The sequence below is a fragment of the Carassius auratus genome, chromosome 5 (genome assembly GCF_003368295.1).
Source record: "Carassius auratus strain Wakin chromosome 5, ASM336829v1, whole genome shotgun sequence".
Taxonomy (NCBI): Eukaryota; Metazoa; Chordata; class Actinopteri; order Cypriniformes; family Cyprinidae; genus Carassius; species Carassius auratus.
Window position 1 is genome coordinate 22,246,634 of NC_039247.1, and position 15,991 is coordinate 22,262,624.

Here is a 15,991-nt window from a genome sequence, read left to right on the forward strand (position 1 = left end):
ACAAAATTTCTTTTAAACATGTTTGGCTGCTATTAATGAATTTCTGCAGCCAAAAATATTTAGGAAAAACAGCAACATTTAAAAATTCTTGGTTTTGAAAGGCTAAAATCATTGACAAAAACACAGTTTGACTGTCTGCATCCCACACAATACAAAACATAGATAAGCTACAACAGGTGAAGGTGTCAGCAGTGAGGACCCAAACATGATGCTTGTTTAACAATGTGTAAAATTGGTTTGGCTGTAATATGGAGATTTGGCTCATTGACAGAACTTTACTACAACTGATTTATGGCCTGTGAACATGTGAAAAAATAGCTTTGTGATTTCATCATCTTCACCATTTCACACATTATGGTACGTCAGTAATGCAACATGGTCACATAATTAGTCACCAGACTGCATATGCTTCTCCTGTTAGATGCTTCTCCTAAATATTCACAACAGCACATTTTGCTTTCCAATGACCGATGCTTCACACTGTGAGAAATGTACAATAGTAGAGAGATGCATATATTGCAAGTGAGTGTTTGCTATAGATCCAATGAGTCTCCAACACAAACGCTGTCTTTAGAGTTCCTTGATGTGAACTCTGCAAAGTAATCTCAAATGGTAGAGAAAATGCAACGGAAATCTGTGCTCTCTTTGTACGTTAAATTATAACTATCACTGGATATGTATGTATTGGTGCAACCCCAATTCCCGAAAAGTCACAAATACTAAACGTGTGTATATATATATATATATATATATATATATATATATATATATATATATATATATATATATATATATATATATATATATAGATAGATAGATAGATATATATAGATATATATATAGATATATATATAGATATATAGATATATATATATAGATATATATAGATAGATATATATAGATAGATATATAGATATATATATATATATATATATATATATATATATATATAGATAGATATATATATATATATATATATATAGATATATATATATATATATATATATATAGATATATATATAGATATATATATAGATATATATATAGATATATAGATATATATTAAAAAAAAAAACATTTCAGAAGGAGTCAAAAGGATCAATTGTTATATTAATTAAAAAAATGATCATCAATCAGTTGTTATATTAATGAACACATCAATATATTTATTTAGCTGTTTCCCCGGTGACGTCAGTACACAAAGCAACACAGCACCTGACTTTAAAACGTACAGCACTCATATTTATTTAATGAAATCACAGCCGGCACAAGTTCTTTTTAGATTCTTGCCTTTCCTTCCTCAAATTTAAGACCTCTTGAAGTCATAATTTCGTAATTCATAATTAATTTCTTGTAGCATTTAAGACTTTTATATGGCATTAATTTTAATAAAACAACTAATCCGTCAACTTCACTAATTTTGGAGAATGTCATTGTTTTTCACATACTGAAAGTTTCATCGGTTTGCGTGCTGCTTTCTTCACTGTACACACAACTGCACGTCTGTGTTAACCGTACTGGCAACGTGACGCCGCAGGACCCAAACGGCTTTACTGAGCTGACCTTGATATGATTGATATAAATTGGATTTTATTAGAAAACAGCGTTTGACATTTATTTATTACATAATGTCAAAAGGCGACCCCTTATTATTTCAGTATGTCTGCCAGTTGGCGACCCCTGCTCTAGGAGCAAACTATACATCAATTATATGCAGCGATGCCGTGGGGTTCTCTGGGCCAGTGCTCATCTAGTCAAAAAGAGCGTGGAAATGTGTGCTGATGTGAACTAGAAATGTGAACTTGTTTCTAGGAAAAATGGACGTTGATTTCTCAGACCCAGAGTGACCATCCAGATTTTACCAGCAACAGATGCAAACACAAACATCTGTCATGGTATGGGGCGGCATGAGTGACTGGAACTTGTGCGAATGAACCATCGACATGGAGGCAAATAATGAAATTGTACAGACATATGCTGCCATCAAGATGATGTTTTTCATTGGAAGTCCATGGTTATTAATCAAGACAGTGCCAGGTCACATTCTGCATGTGCTACAACAGTGTGATTTCGTAGACACAGATTGAATGTGTTAGACTGACCTGCCTGCAGTCCAGATCTGTCTCCTATTGAAAATGTGTGACTAGTCATAAGGCAATGACGTTCACAGACTGCTGAGCATCTGAAGTCTTGTATCAAGTGAGATTGGACACAAATTTTGCTTGCAAAACTTTAATTAGTATCCTTAATTCCCAAACAGTTAAACATTGTAATTAACAGTAGCTCATACCATCAGCGGGAAAAATTGACCCATGCACATGACTACTGTTTTGATGGGGCTACAAAACACATTGTCACTGTATTGTGCCACTGTCTCTGCAAAGTGATTTGTAGAGACATGACATTATTAATTTTAGTCATTAATTGTTTTGTCCTGTTGTTTTATGTTCACAGCTATTTTAAGCAGGCTACACATTCTCTTAACGGGAGTATAGGCTAAACCAAACTGTAATAACAATGAGAAATAGAAGGGAATACATATTTGGGTTGTGTAATGCTATGATATCATGACTCAAATAAATAGTGCAGAGAACAATAAACAATAAAAGTTGCAAACCAAAAAATAATAATGAATTCAAGGTTTATTTTAGCCTACTCCTAAATGTCCAAACTTTGGATCAGTTATTGATTTTTGTTAATCTGTTGTTTGCTACTGTTGCTATTTATTCTAGTCTGACCATTTCCTGAAATAAACATCTGTGATGCATTGAATGAAAATTATGAAAATTATTTATATATATATATATACCCCAAGATAATAAATGATGTAAATAAACAAATGAATAATCAATTAGGCGAAAACTGTGTGCTTGAATTTGTAAATGCATCATACATCATATGGAGTGCGGTGAATAATTGCTTCTATTTGGTCTATTGAACAGAAAACTACAGGAAAAAAACATTGTTGATGACTAAAATAATAATTTAATGACTCTAAACATTACTTTGTCAAGAGAGTGGCATAATACAGTGACATGATACGTTTTTTGAGCCATTTTAAAACAGTAGTCATGTGCATGGGTAAAGTTTACCCGCTAATGGTTTTAGGTATTATACAACCCTTGGCAGTTTAAGTCTTTTATCTAAACAGTTTTTCACAATGGGGGATTTTAAATAACACAATTTCAGTAAAAGTCAATTACTGAGAGACTTGGATATTTTATTGAAAATCTGTTACGTACGTGTGAAAAACAGCCAGCCATTGGTACATTTTACCCTGTGGTGTTTCTAGTGTTGAAAGGAGAGTTGATGTAACTCGGAGGTAAACATGCCTCTGTCCCTACTTTTTTAGAGTGTGTTGCAGCTATCAAAATCAAAGTTTGTTTATATTTACAAATTAAATTAAGTTGGCCAATGAAAACAGTGCATTTTTGTTCCCTTGTGTTTAAGTGAATTAAAGGTTAAAGAGAATTAGCAAATAAAATATTCTTGATTTTATGACATTCCACAAAACTCCCCAACTTCATTCAGGAGTGAAGTAAATGGTTCTTTATGAATGGTTCATTGAATCATTAGGCTTTTTCGGCTTGAAGTGGCTCATCACCATCAGATCGATCGGTGTGTGACATCAAAGTACTGTAAGAGCTTTAGAGAGCAGACGGCTCCTTGTGCTTTTGAATCACAACGAAGTACACCAAATCAAGTACTTGAGTAAAAGTACAGATGCGTATAGTAAAATATTACTCCAGTAAAAGTAAAAGTACTCCTTTTTCAATTTTACTCAAGTGAAAGTACAAAAGTACTCAATTTTTTATGTACTTAAGTAAAAAAGTACTGAAAGATAGATGTTTGAAATTTTATATAGGCTACTTAATTAAGTTTTATACTAGCACATATTTTTTTTAAATAATCCTACTGCTCAAAATATCTTTGCCCGTATTCATAAAGATTCTAAGAATCCTCTCAGAAAACTCTCAGAAAACTTTTACGTAGGAGTCTTAGCTTAAAAGCGATTCGGGACCGATCTGAGAGCAACTCTGAGTAAGGAAAAGACAAAAACTTTCATCTTAGTGAGGAGGCGGGGTTGACCCCGTTGCTATGTATGACACAATCTTTTGAAGACTGTGATTGGTTGGTTGTCCAAGAAGGAAAAAAAGAGTGATTTTAAGTATAGGCTCTATTCTAATTCTCACTTTTACATGCGTAATTTTTCCTATTTGACCGTTCTCTCACATACACAAACACACATTATAAGTGTGTATATAAATCCTTTTTTTATTTACCATGCTTGTAATTTCCTATAAGGTATTTGATTGGCCTAGAATGATAAAAATTGTTCCACTCTTTCTAATTACAGTGATTGCTGTCCTATTTAAGAGGCGGTTTGAATGTTGGTTTTAATGTATCAAACATGGAATCATTACCAAGAATGGCGAGAAAGCCAAACTGGACAGAGGGACAGTGTTTACTGTTAGCCCAGTTAGTGGATAAACACAAGGCCATTCTTAAAGGAAAATTTGGGCCGGGTGTCACAGCAAGAGACAAGAAGCAGACATGGGAGCGTATAGCACAAACTATTAACGGTTCATTCTCCCTGCTTGTGCGCACCTATCAGCCTGTTATATTCATAAATGCAGTTTTTTGAGCCTGCAAGGTGGGAATGTCCATTGGAAACTAAATGAACTGCGACACAATAAGATGTTCTGAAAGTGCTGTAATTGTGTGATCACTCTGCTTACAGAAGGTTGTGACAGACCCAAATCATCACTATTGCATTGTTGCATTTTATTGTTGCATTTTAATATCGTAATGTAGTGATTAATTTAATTTATATATCAAATTATAAATTATTATATAATCTATACCGTCTTATTAACTCACTGTCATCCATTGTCTGCAACACATTTCTTCTTCTTCTCCTCTGCTAAAGAAACTCTTAAGCCTTTTAAAAGTCCTCATCTGTGCTCCTAACAAGTTTGACCTTAAGACCTCTTTTAAGGGTTAAGATGCTTTCTGAATTACTTTTTCTTTACTAGGATTTTTTCTTTAATTTTAAGAGTAAACGCCCACATTTCTAAGAATTTTCTTAGAATTTTGTCACTAGGAGATACTTTTTGCATTAATATTCTTCATGAATATGGGCCCAGGGATTTTTTCCAAAATAACCACTATATGGAGTCAAGATATATTTTTGTTGTTGATATGGACTTCATTGACGAGAGTAATATTCACTGTGAAGCTTACACTGTGATGTACCTGAGAGAAAACAGAGATGACCATCTGATTTTCACCAGTAAGAACAAAGTATTTTAAAGTTTGTTGTTTTACAGAACATCACAGTTATATAGACATGATAATAAAGCCTGAAGTTAGGAAGAACATTTTAAGGAAAATATAATTATATTTTCATAATGATTTTTTTCTTCTCAAACCTTGTCTGTGGTGTAAAAACACCCCTGGCCAAAAGGGGTGCATCTCTTCCCCAATTTGATAATTACTGTAGTTACCCTGTTCTGAACATCACATCCTTTCTTTTGTCCCTAGATGTAAACTATATATAAATTTAATTTTAAAATATAGGTGGTTGAATAAAAATATTTGGACATTATTTATAAAAAATTACCTTAAGTTAGCACCAGCAAGCTTGTTAGGTAGACAGTTAGCATCAGCAAACAATATTTACTTATTTTCAGTACGGTTATGAATAAACATTCATGTCTGTCTACTTGTCTAGTTAATCCAAAGAATATACATATGTATAACGTTACTGTTGATAATAAACAATATAAAAACAGACGTCACATAGGACATGGTAGCATTTTAATAAAACTGTTAATATTACGGCAGCGGGGAATTTGAACATGCACAAGTTATTTTATGTAATCTGTGTTAGTTTAATGTGTGTTTTTTTTTTTTTTTTACCTAAAACACAGAGGATTTAGTTCCCAAACAACTGACAATTTTGACCTAAATATGATTTTCAGTTACAATAATTAATCCTAAATTTAGACATTAATAACTTACTTTTAGCAACATCAGACGCACGCGCGCTCACAAGATCTCCCGGTTCTTACTGACTCTAAACGGTTCATTTGAATCAGTGAGTGAATCGGCTGCAATCGGATCATTCTAATTCGTAAACGAATCGTTTGGTGCAATTCGCGATCCTATTTAAAAGTACATTTTGAAAAGACTCAGTTCGTTCATGATGAATCAGACACCGCTTCTGCGTGTCGGAGCACGTGATATATAGGGAGTAACGATATGTTTTATGAAATGTAGTGAAGTAAAAAATACGATTTTATGCTTTGGAATGTAGTGAAGTAAAAGTTACTCAAAATAAAACTACTCCAGTAAAGTACAGATACTTGAAAAATGTACTTAAGTACAGTAACGAAGTAAAGCTACTCCCTTACTGTCCACCACTGGATGTCATACACCGATCGGTCTGTGCAGCGCCACTTCAAAGCTAACGCATATAGTTGGCAAAATTGAGCAAAACGGACAACATTGTGTCTAAAATAACACAATATTAACGTCTTAATGAACTCAATAAGATGAGTATCACATTTGCACTCGTTTGATATTACAATTAGCCTACTTGTGTGATATTTCTTAACTATGTGATGTAAATATGAGATAATTTCAAACAGGTGCATTTTGCTCCATATCTTGAATTTGAGGGATATTTTCTAGGCTCCATCATGCAGTAAGTTGTTGCTCTGCCTCATATTAGTCATTAATCGACTGTATAAAATGGAAGATGATCCACATAGGTCTGGGGCAAATGTGTTAATAATTTTAACGCATTATTTTTCTACATAATTAATCTAATTAACTCATTAAATTACCAGCGCTACTTACGACCATACATTATTAGATCATTTTGTTGCATGTAATGGTGGTATGCTGTGCGAATTTGTGGGAAACTCAAATGCCGTTAACCGTCTAACAGTAAAATAAAACTGACTGGAACAGAAGCTGATGTGGTGTCTGTCTCACCTCTTCCCTCTCCACCCCTCAGTTTACCACAGCCACTTTTGGAGCTTTTTTCAATACTGTGGTGAGAACAAACTAGTGCTGAAATAGAGAGTTTAATGGCCCAGTAAAGAGTTCAAATGTGATGCATTAGTCAGAGTGACCTAAAATCCCCTCAGTTTATTATGACCAGTCAGTCCCTGAAAATGTCCACACCACGGTCAACAGTCAGACATCCCAACACCTCCCACAATGAACTCCTCATGTACTCTCAGTCCCAGAGTTTCTAGAATGGTCAGCCAATGTCCAGGAGGCCGTAGGTGGCCGAAATTGCCTTGGTTTCCCCATAATTCCTCACGTGACTGACCGTAGATCTCAGCATATGTCTTTACACAGGGTTAAGTTTCTGTAAAACGCCTACTACGAAACAGCACAGAAGAAAAGCAAATAAAGAGCAAACATTACCAGAAAACAAAGTGTAGTAATAAAAGTTAACAGCCCTTTTTATGACCTGCTATGGTTCCTGCTTTAGATAGTCATTGATGTCTGTGTGCAGTTATCATCTCTATTTGTCATCTGTAATTCTAGACTCAATTGACTTATTTTACAAAGTGATGTAATTCCTGTAATTTCAATCTTAGGTATTTTCCAGGAATCCCTTCTGTTTTTGTTCAATAATATGATGGCATTGAACATGACTCAGACATTTGTATTTATTTTTTCAGTTCAAATTCTCATCGAGTCTGTGATCTGCAGAGCTTACGGTGTATTCAACACATACTGTTTTTATTTCTTTTCTACTGCTAGACCTGGACATAAATAAGTCCTTCTTTATTCTAGTTTCCAAAGGGAAAGTCATTCTTTAAGTCTTTTATGTTTTGTACTTTCCATATTTGTAATGCACCAAATCAAATTGTGTTAGCTCAACACCATAAGCAAAGTTTACGTTTTTATTTAGCTGAGAATTTTAGAATGTAAAAAAGTTAATTGAACATGTAATTTCTTGCACTTTTACCTGTTGTAGCTTCTCCACGTTGTTTGCATGAAATAGATTCTAATTAAATGTCACCGATTTTGACCTTTTTTTTAGTTGCCAAATTTTCAGTTCTTCTCTACTCTGTCAGATTCTGAATTCTAAGCAAAATGTATTATCATATAATAATCAGAATAAAATATTACAACATTATGATTTTTTTTTTAAAGACATGTTTCAAGATCATCTTTAAAAAATGCTGTTTGACTATGAGGTACAATACAGGAACAAAGAAATGTGAGAGTGTTGTCTGCATTAAGTTCCTTAATATGCAATCCAACAGTATTTTCTAGCATTAGTGTGAAGATGTGTCACAGTTGTTTTTAGGGTGATTAGAATATTTCCTGCATGTTGGAATGATCAGAGTGATTTTATGTAGAGCAGTTTGTACAGAAAGAAAACAAAGCAAGTAAAATTATGTTGTGGATAAATGTATAATGCTGTGCTGTGTAGAGATCAGTGCTTCTGCAGTCTGAGTACCCTAAGGTGCTCAATTGTTCTGATCATGTTCCCAACACTAAATTGGATTTTTTTTGGCATCTTTAGTTCTGGAGCTCATTCATACTGAATGCAAAGGTGAATGTGAGTTTTGTTGTGCATTGATGTAGATTTAATATTTGTCTTCTAGTCAAGAGGAACAGTACAGATGCAGGGATATCCAGGCCCACAGAACTCTGTAGAAAGTGCCACAGGTTCTTCTCATCCTCCATAAACATTTAGTCTAACCTGTTTATGTTGTCAGCGCGCTTCAGAGTGTGGTACAAACAAATCTGTTTTCCATGGTTAAAGTTTCCTCTTAAATCAGCTCAGCAAATAAGTAAAGAAGTCAACAGATTACTTTTGGGCCCTGGGGTTGTGTGTTGGCGAGTAAGTTTGTGTACGTGTCTGCAGAGCACATGCAGAAATCCAGCGGCGTTGCTGTAACATACGTTCTACGGTGGGTCACTCTGCAGTTTCTGTTAGAACCAATGGCTAATATCCTATCAGTCAGCCCCTCTCTGGGGAAAGAGGCTTCATTAATATGTCATTGTGATTGTCATACTGTATTAAGATCAGCTTTGCTTAATATCATCCTGCCCTGGGGCTGCTGTCCAGCTTCCATAGTGTTCTCGCTGACCTTCACTTACCATCTTTGAGTCCTGACCTACTGTAGTGCGGGTGGAGTCAAGAAATAACGTGCTGATAGATGTTTGCCTGACAGAATGAGGTAGTTTCATAGTTGATCTAGATCTCAAACACTTTCTCTGACCGAAAGGTGCTTGAAAATAGAGCTCTTTGAGTGACCTGTAGAAGAAAGCATTCTATACTATATGCTATTTTTGTAGTTCTGTTTGGTGACTCTAGTACAGGAGGACAGAAATTACACTGCTTTAAAAACCACCCCAAAGTACATTAGAGCATAATATCATGACATCAGTACTGGCACCTTTGTCTCAATTAACTGTACAACGGGATTCACATCAAGTGTTACCACAGTGCTAAAGTTACAATCACGGAACACTGCACTTCGCAATCACAAAAATACATTATTTTATATTCAGTTCCAGATTTCTCACTACTATGATGTTATACTCTGTGAAAGTCCCACTTATTTGTGACGTTCTCTGCCCTATTAGCATATACACAGTCCTGAGTGGGAAACAGCGGTCCGCCATTACTGTTTTCTTGCTGTAGCTGGAGATACAATGTCAGTGCCAAAGAGCCATTAAAAGTGTTGTGTGTTGGGAATGGGATACACCAACAAACATAGGAGTCTCTATTGATCGCTGAGGACATGGTGGTTAAATTTGAATTGAAAAGGGAAATGTCCCAGAAAAAATAAGAAAGGTCTTATATTTTTGTATAGGGTTTAATTCAGAGTTTTAATTTATACAGTAAAGTAGGGATGTGTATCACCAGCAAAGTCACAAAATTATACATATCACAATACAGGACTGCACTGAATTTCACTTCAGTAGAATGTAGTAAAAACTGTTTATTTAGCACTGCATACTACAGAGCCATTTCTAACTATTGGCAGAGGATCAGTTGACCTCTGTATGAAGGGCCTCCGTAACTGTACCACAGTACAATATAGATAATGGCATATGTTTCATGTTTACATTGGGCACTCCCCACCAGGGACAATATTCTGATTGCATATTGTTTTTAAGCCCATATATATATATATATATATATATATATATATATATATATATATATATATATATATATATATATATATATATATATATATATATATATATACACACACATATTTACATTGCTGGTAGGTTGTCATTGCACAAATTAACACAATCTATACATAAAAAAAAATAGAAGAGTTCTAAACCAATGCACTGCCGTCGCTTTATCTAATGCACACACTTTAAGTCGCACACACTTTAAGTCACACACACAGATCATGATGCAACCACATTAGGACATTCAGAAAAAAAACTTTTTAGTACTGCACCACATAGCTTAATCACTCAAGAACTACATTATCTTTCTCAACAAGGAGCTGATAGCATCATTGTTTCTAAATGTATTAAAGCCACAGCTTCACTGTTAATAGAGAAACGCGACTAAACGGTGGTAATTCATACATACACATCATCTCTCTCTCTCTCTGTCTTTACTGGTGTTTTCAGAAAGCAAACGCATTTATCCGCAGTGAAGAGAGAGTGTGTGATTTATCACCCCGAAAATGAGCGTGGATTTGCGTAGCTTGTCAGTAACAGCTGCTCTGTGAAATCACGCATCTGATGGAATTTACCACTGATTAGAGAACCGGCTTTACTGACGAGATGCGCATTAATTATTGGCTGATATACTATTGCGAACCCCTAGCATTAAGCTCGATTCATTATTTTTTTAGAAACCTCGCACTTTTCTACTTTTTATTTTATTTTTAATAAACGTTGTTCTTTTATTCAAATTAAGCGCGATCCACTGCTGCACACGTGCCACAGTATCGATACAGGGCCAGCTGTATCGATACTCATATCGTCAAATCTCTGTGATGATACATCGTCGTATTGAACACAGTGAAGTTTGTAGTGTTTTTTTTTTTTTTTTGTTTCTTCATTCGATTTCCTGAACAGCTAAATACATCTACTGTGCCTGAAAGATAAGATAAGATAAGATTCTTTTTAAAAAGTGTACTTATTATTATTATTTTTTTAATTCTGGATTTTATTTTAAAATTATAAATGTAAACTTCTTTACATGTGACCCTTTGCCTCTGATTTTGACTTTCTGCTAACGCACAAGGACAAGTAAACAGGACATGGCCAGCTTCTCTCTTGGTGTGATGGTGAACGTCTCTTCCTCTCTAATGTTGACTCACATTGGCAGCAGCAGATCAGTGCAGGCTGTTGTGAGAATGCTCTGCTGACACTAATGACTCCTCTGGCCTTTGGGTCACTGGGAAATAATGCCCAGTGTTTGCCACACCAGCTGCTTTTTATTAGTTTGTGCCAAATATCCTTGTTGTGCCTTAACAAGGTGGGCTGTTTCACTGTAGGACAACTATGGAAAGAATGCAAGTAGTTTGACATGATGTTGATATTTTTAAAAGGTTATTTTTCATTGGTAAAAGCCAAGTTGTTAGTTGAAATTGTATGTTATAGATAAGTCTGTTTTAGTCTTAGGAATTGCTCATGAAATTGCAAAACAGGGAATTACAAATTGTGCGTAAAGACGCTACATAGTGATGTCTGTAAAAGTCAAGATTGTGCAAGACTGTGCTTGCCTGCACTGTCATACCAGTTATTGGTGTTACAAAAAACACATAAGAGGGTCAGACTAGGCTGGCAGTGATTTCAAATGAATAGAGACACTTGTGAAATCAATAAAATCAAAATAACTATATTTGCTTTTTAATGCATGTTCTTATTCTCACTGTGATTTATCACCCTGCACTAAACAGCAGGCTGTCAGGCATCAAGCATTTATTTGATGCTATAAAAGGGATGAGAAGCAGCCATGGGCTGTCAGCATGAAATTAAAAGCTTGGCATATTTTGAACGGTTTCTTCATGCATATTATTCCAATGGGGAAAAACGTGTTTATAATCTTTAATCAAAATGTAATTATCTGCTCTACCTCTGAAACAATCTTTCGGCTGACTTCACGCATACCTTTTACTTCCACTCTTCCCCTCCCATCCACCTGACTTCATTCTTTCAACAACCTCTCCTCACAATACATTCTGTACCACATTTTTTAAAATGTCGAAGTTCATCTTTTGCACGTCACATGCGTCAAATGGGCTGCAGATAAAATGTTTTTAATGTTGACTTGAACACATTGTTGCAGATATCTACCTGTAACATACTCGCATAATCACTTGTCGATCTTCAGAAAAGTGCAAAAGAAGATTCAAATCAGTGTGCTTGAGATTTCTTTTCTTGTGAGTAGTGTGGTGACATACCAGGAAGAGTTTTAAGAAAGGCAAAAAGCTTTATAATAGTTAAATACAGTGCATTTCTTTCAGCAGTTACTAGAAATCTCACATTTCATTCACTCTGTATATGATCTTCATCAGGGATTTCAGATCTCCACTTTTCATTTCATACAATCTTTTCTTTCATGGTTTATGCATGTCCGTACAGAAAGGTAGTATCTACTGTAATCTCCCGTCTCTATATGCCGCAGGCTGTGTGAAGTGTGGGGGATGTTCAGAGCGGTTGTTCAGTTTAGATCAGCTCTATGACTGTTGGCCCAGTCCTGTTGTTGAAATGTGTGAAAGGGGCAAATTCAGTTGATAGACACGTTCTCAAGCTGTGTTTAAGAGAATAAACCTTCCTCTTAGGGATGCAATGATTCACTCAACTCACGATTTAATTCAGAATTTGTTTTAAATAAAATTTGATTTAAGACAAATGATAAATGAATTGTGTCCCTTTATTATTGCTTGAAAAAATGCTGCATGTTTCTTTGTGTAATTGAAATATAAAATGATAATAATGTACTATTACATATTAGTGCTCTTTTGTTGATTTCGATTTCTTCTGTTGTCCTCATTTGTAAGTAGCTTTGGATAAAAGCGTCTGCTAAATAACAAAATGTAAATATAATTTAAATGTAAATAACAAAACTTAATTGAAATTTTAAAACATAGACTAAATCCAATAAATAATACAAGTAAAAAAAAGCTTATCATATAAGCAAATGCCTTGTCTGTGTTGTTTTCTATTAAAATAGTGGCAACCACTGCATTTTAATCATGATCCAAACAAAGATGCTGCATACATACAACATTTTTTAATCTAAATTTAGATTGTATAATTTTTTTAATTTGAAGCAAAAACAGAATGGTTTGACTTCAGTTTTGTGAAAAGATACATAAAAAATATCTGCATGGAACAAACATCATATGAGCTGAATGAGACGCAGAGGCAAGATGGAAAGAAAAAATACCTTCTGAACTTTTTATTTTTTAAAGACAGTAATTTATTCTTTATTAAAGCTAAGTCAACCATGCCCTCCTAAAACGCCTCGTCCTTACACGCCCCCACATGTCACGATGTGGCAAGATTTGCATAACACCGCCAAAATATTCTCGCTGCTGTTACGGAGATGATGTGTGTTTCATTGTGAAAGCGAAACTACTTTGTTTGGGCTTCCAAAAACGGACACAACTAGAAATCAGTGGTTAAGTTGTATTTCAACACTGTTCCAGAACAGTTCAACCCAAATATTCAGAATGTGCAGTGCATTTTATGGAGAATGAGGACAGTTTCCTGAACCAATAGCCTACAATGCATCTGTGGCGTCAAGGCAGATTCTATAAAGTTGGGCAGTTCCGACTTTGCAAGGACAGTTTGTCGCTTCTGACTCACAGACTGTAAGTACGTTTTTATATTTAAAGAATTTACCACTGACGATTCAAACATGAGATTTGAGCAGTGTAGAATAGTGCTTCTTGTTTGTGTTTCTCCGATCATAAATGCAGACATGGTTTTATGTTTATGGAGCATGATACACAACATGCAAAAAGATTGCTTTTATTGGTTTTGTCTCGTCATGCTGGGAGAAGGCATCACAATATGTTAAGGGGCGTAACATTTTCCGTCACACGGTTGAGGTATTAGCCAATCACAATGCTCTGGATAGCTGGCCAATCAACGTACACCTTGCTTTTTCAGAACGATGAGCTTTGTAAAAATTGGGGCATGGAGGAACAACAATTATACATTGCAGAAAATATATATATATATATATATATATTTTTTTTTTTTTTACTTTAAACTGCATAAGCACATTGCATTACACCAAACACACAAAATGTTGTTCTTTTCATTAACATCATATGACCCCTTTAAATTAATATAATAATTATGAAACTCTCCTCAAGAGCGCACAGTAACTGTGGTTTAAAACTTAAAAGGCTCATTAAACTAATGCACAAATGTAATACACCATGTATCAGTATCTCTTCCCTTCGTACTAGTGATGTCTGGTTCGCGAACAAATCGTTAGATTTAACCTGTTGTTGTTAGTGAACCGGTTGAACCAGTTCACCAAACGAACTGAAGCGGTTCACGTCTCCAGTAAGCATTAATCCACAAATTACTAAAGTTTTTCACTTTTTCAGCATGGCTGACACTCTCTCGGAGTCAGAATTAACCAATATCCCGGAGTAATTAATTAACTTAAACAGTACACTGACTGAACAGCTGTGAAGAGAGAACTGAAGATGAACACGAACAGAGCTGCTTGTGCGTTCTTTTGCTACTAAATTAACTACTAACCTAGTTTATAATAGTATTTTTGTTATGGATTGATATATTTTTGTAATTTATTTTTCATTAAAATTAAGTTGTTTATACGCAGTAGATTGTGTTTAACTCTCAAAAGAGTGATGATCAGGTCAACACAGAGTATATAAAAAAAAACGTGCTGTTATCAGATTGGATCGGCATCGGCAGATGCTCAGAATTTACGGTATCTGATCGGTTCTGAAAAAATTGTATCGTTGCTTCCCTATAATAAAGTATAAACTGTCATTTAGACAACAGAAGGCATGTAATAGATTGTACAACAGTTTTTATTTTCATGTTCGTTTTACGATAATTGAGTTGATTTAGAGACTTTAGAAGTTTATGATAGAGTAGGTTATGGGGTAAAAGAGATGTTGGTGTTCATTCACACCAGAACCTATCACCCAGAACCAACCCACAAGATGGGGCATTGCAGTGCAGATTGCTCTGTTACCTAGTTACCTGATTCATTTTAATGTGTCCTCTAGAAACTCTTATTATTTTGAAATACTGGCTGCTCATGGTCTAGCTATGACGAAATGATGGGATATACAACAGTTAAAGGAAATGTGATGGAACATTGATATTTTTAATAAAAAAAATTGTCAAATCAAGATATTCCATTGTAATTGTGTATCTTTTTTGGCCTATTAGTAGATTTTGTTCCATAAAAATGGGAAATAATAATAAAGAGATATGTATAATTATACATATGTACTGTATCTATTTTAAATAAGACAAATTGACTTGGAGTAGTGAGTAATTGACATTTCCAAGTAACATAAGTTGTGTGTAGGATGGCAGCTTGTGTCTAGTTGGGCCAAGAGTATGTGATTTAGCAGTAGGCTTGGATCAAGACTAAGCTGATAGACCTTAGAAATTAGACTTAAAATGATCTTGGACCAGCCACAAACAAGCTACAATGTTCTAAGAAAGTGTAGTTATATGCTCAAAAAAATCATATTTACTTTAGAACTCCCCAAATTTGTTACCCAAACTCAATCAAGAAGCTTAAAAATCTGAATGTTTAGTGAAATTATTATTTATGAACCTATGAGTCCTCCACAAATTTTTAGTGCATTGTATCTTGTCCAAAGTGTTCAGCCAGATTGTCACCAGCTGGTAGTCTGAACAATCAACTCATCCAGCTTTTTTTTTTTAGGAAGAAAATATAAATAAATATTAAAATAACTATTATACACTCTTAAAAGAAATGGTTCTATTTAGAACC

The 15,991-nt window shown here is 34.7% G+C and overlaps 1 protein-coding gene across 4 annotated transcripts in view; it reads left to right on the plus strand.

Moving 5' to 3' along the window:
* Nucleotides 1-15,991, plus strand: part of zswim7 (zinc finger, SWIM-type containing 7) — a 46,983-nt gene that overhangs the window by 3,719 nt on the left and 27,273 nt on the right. The window lies entirely within an intron of this gene.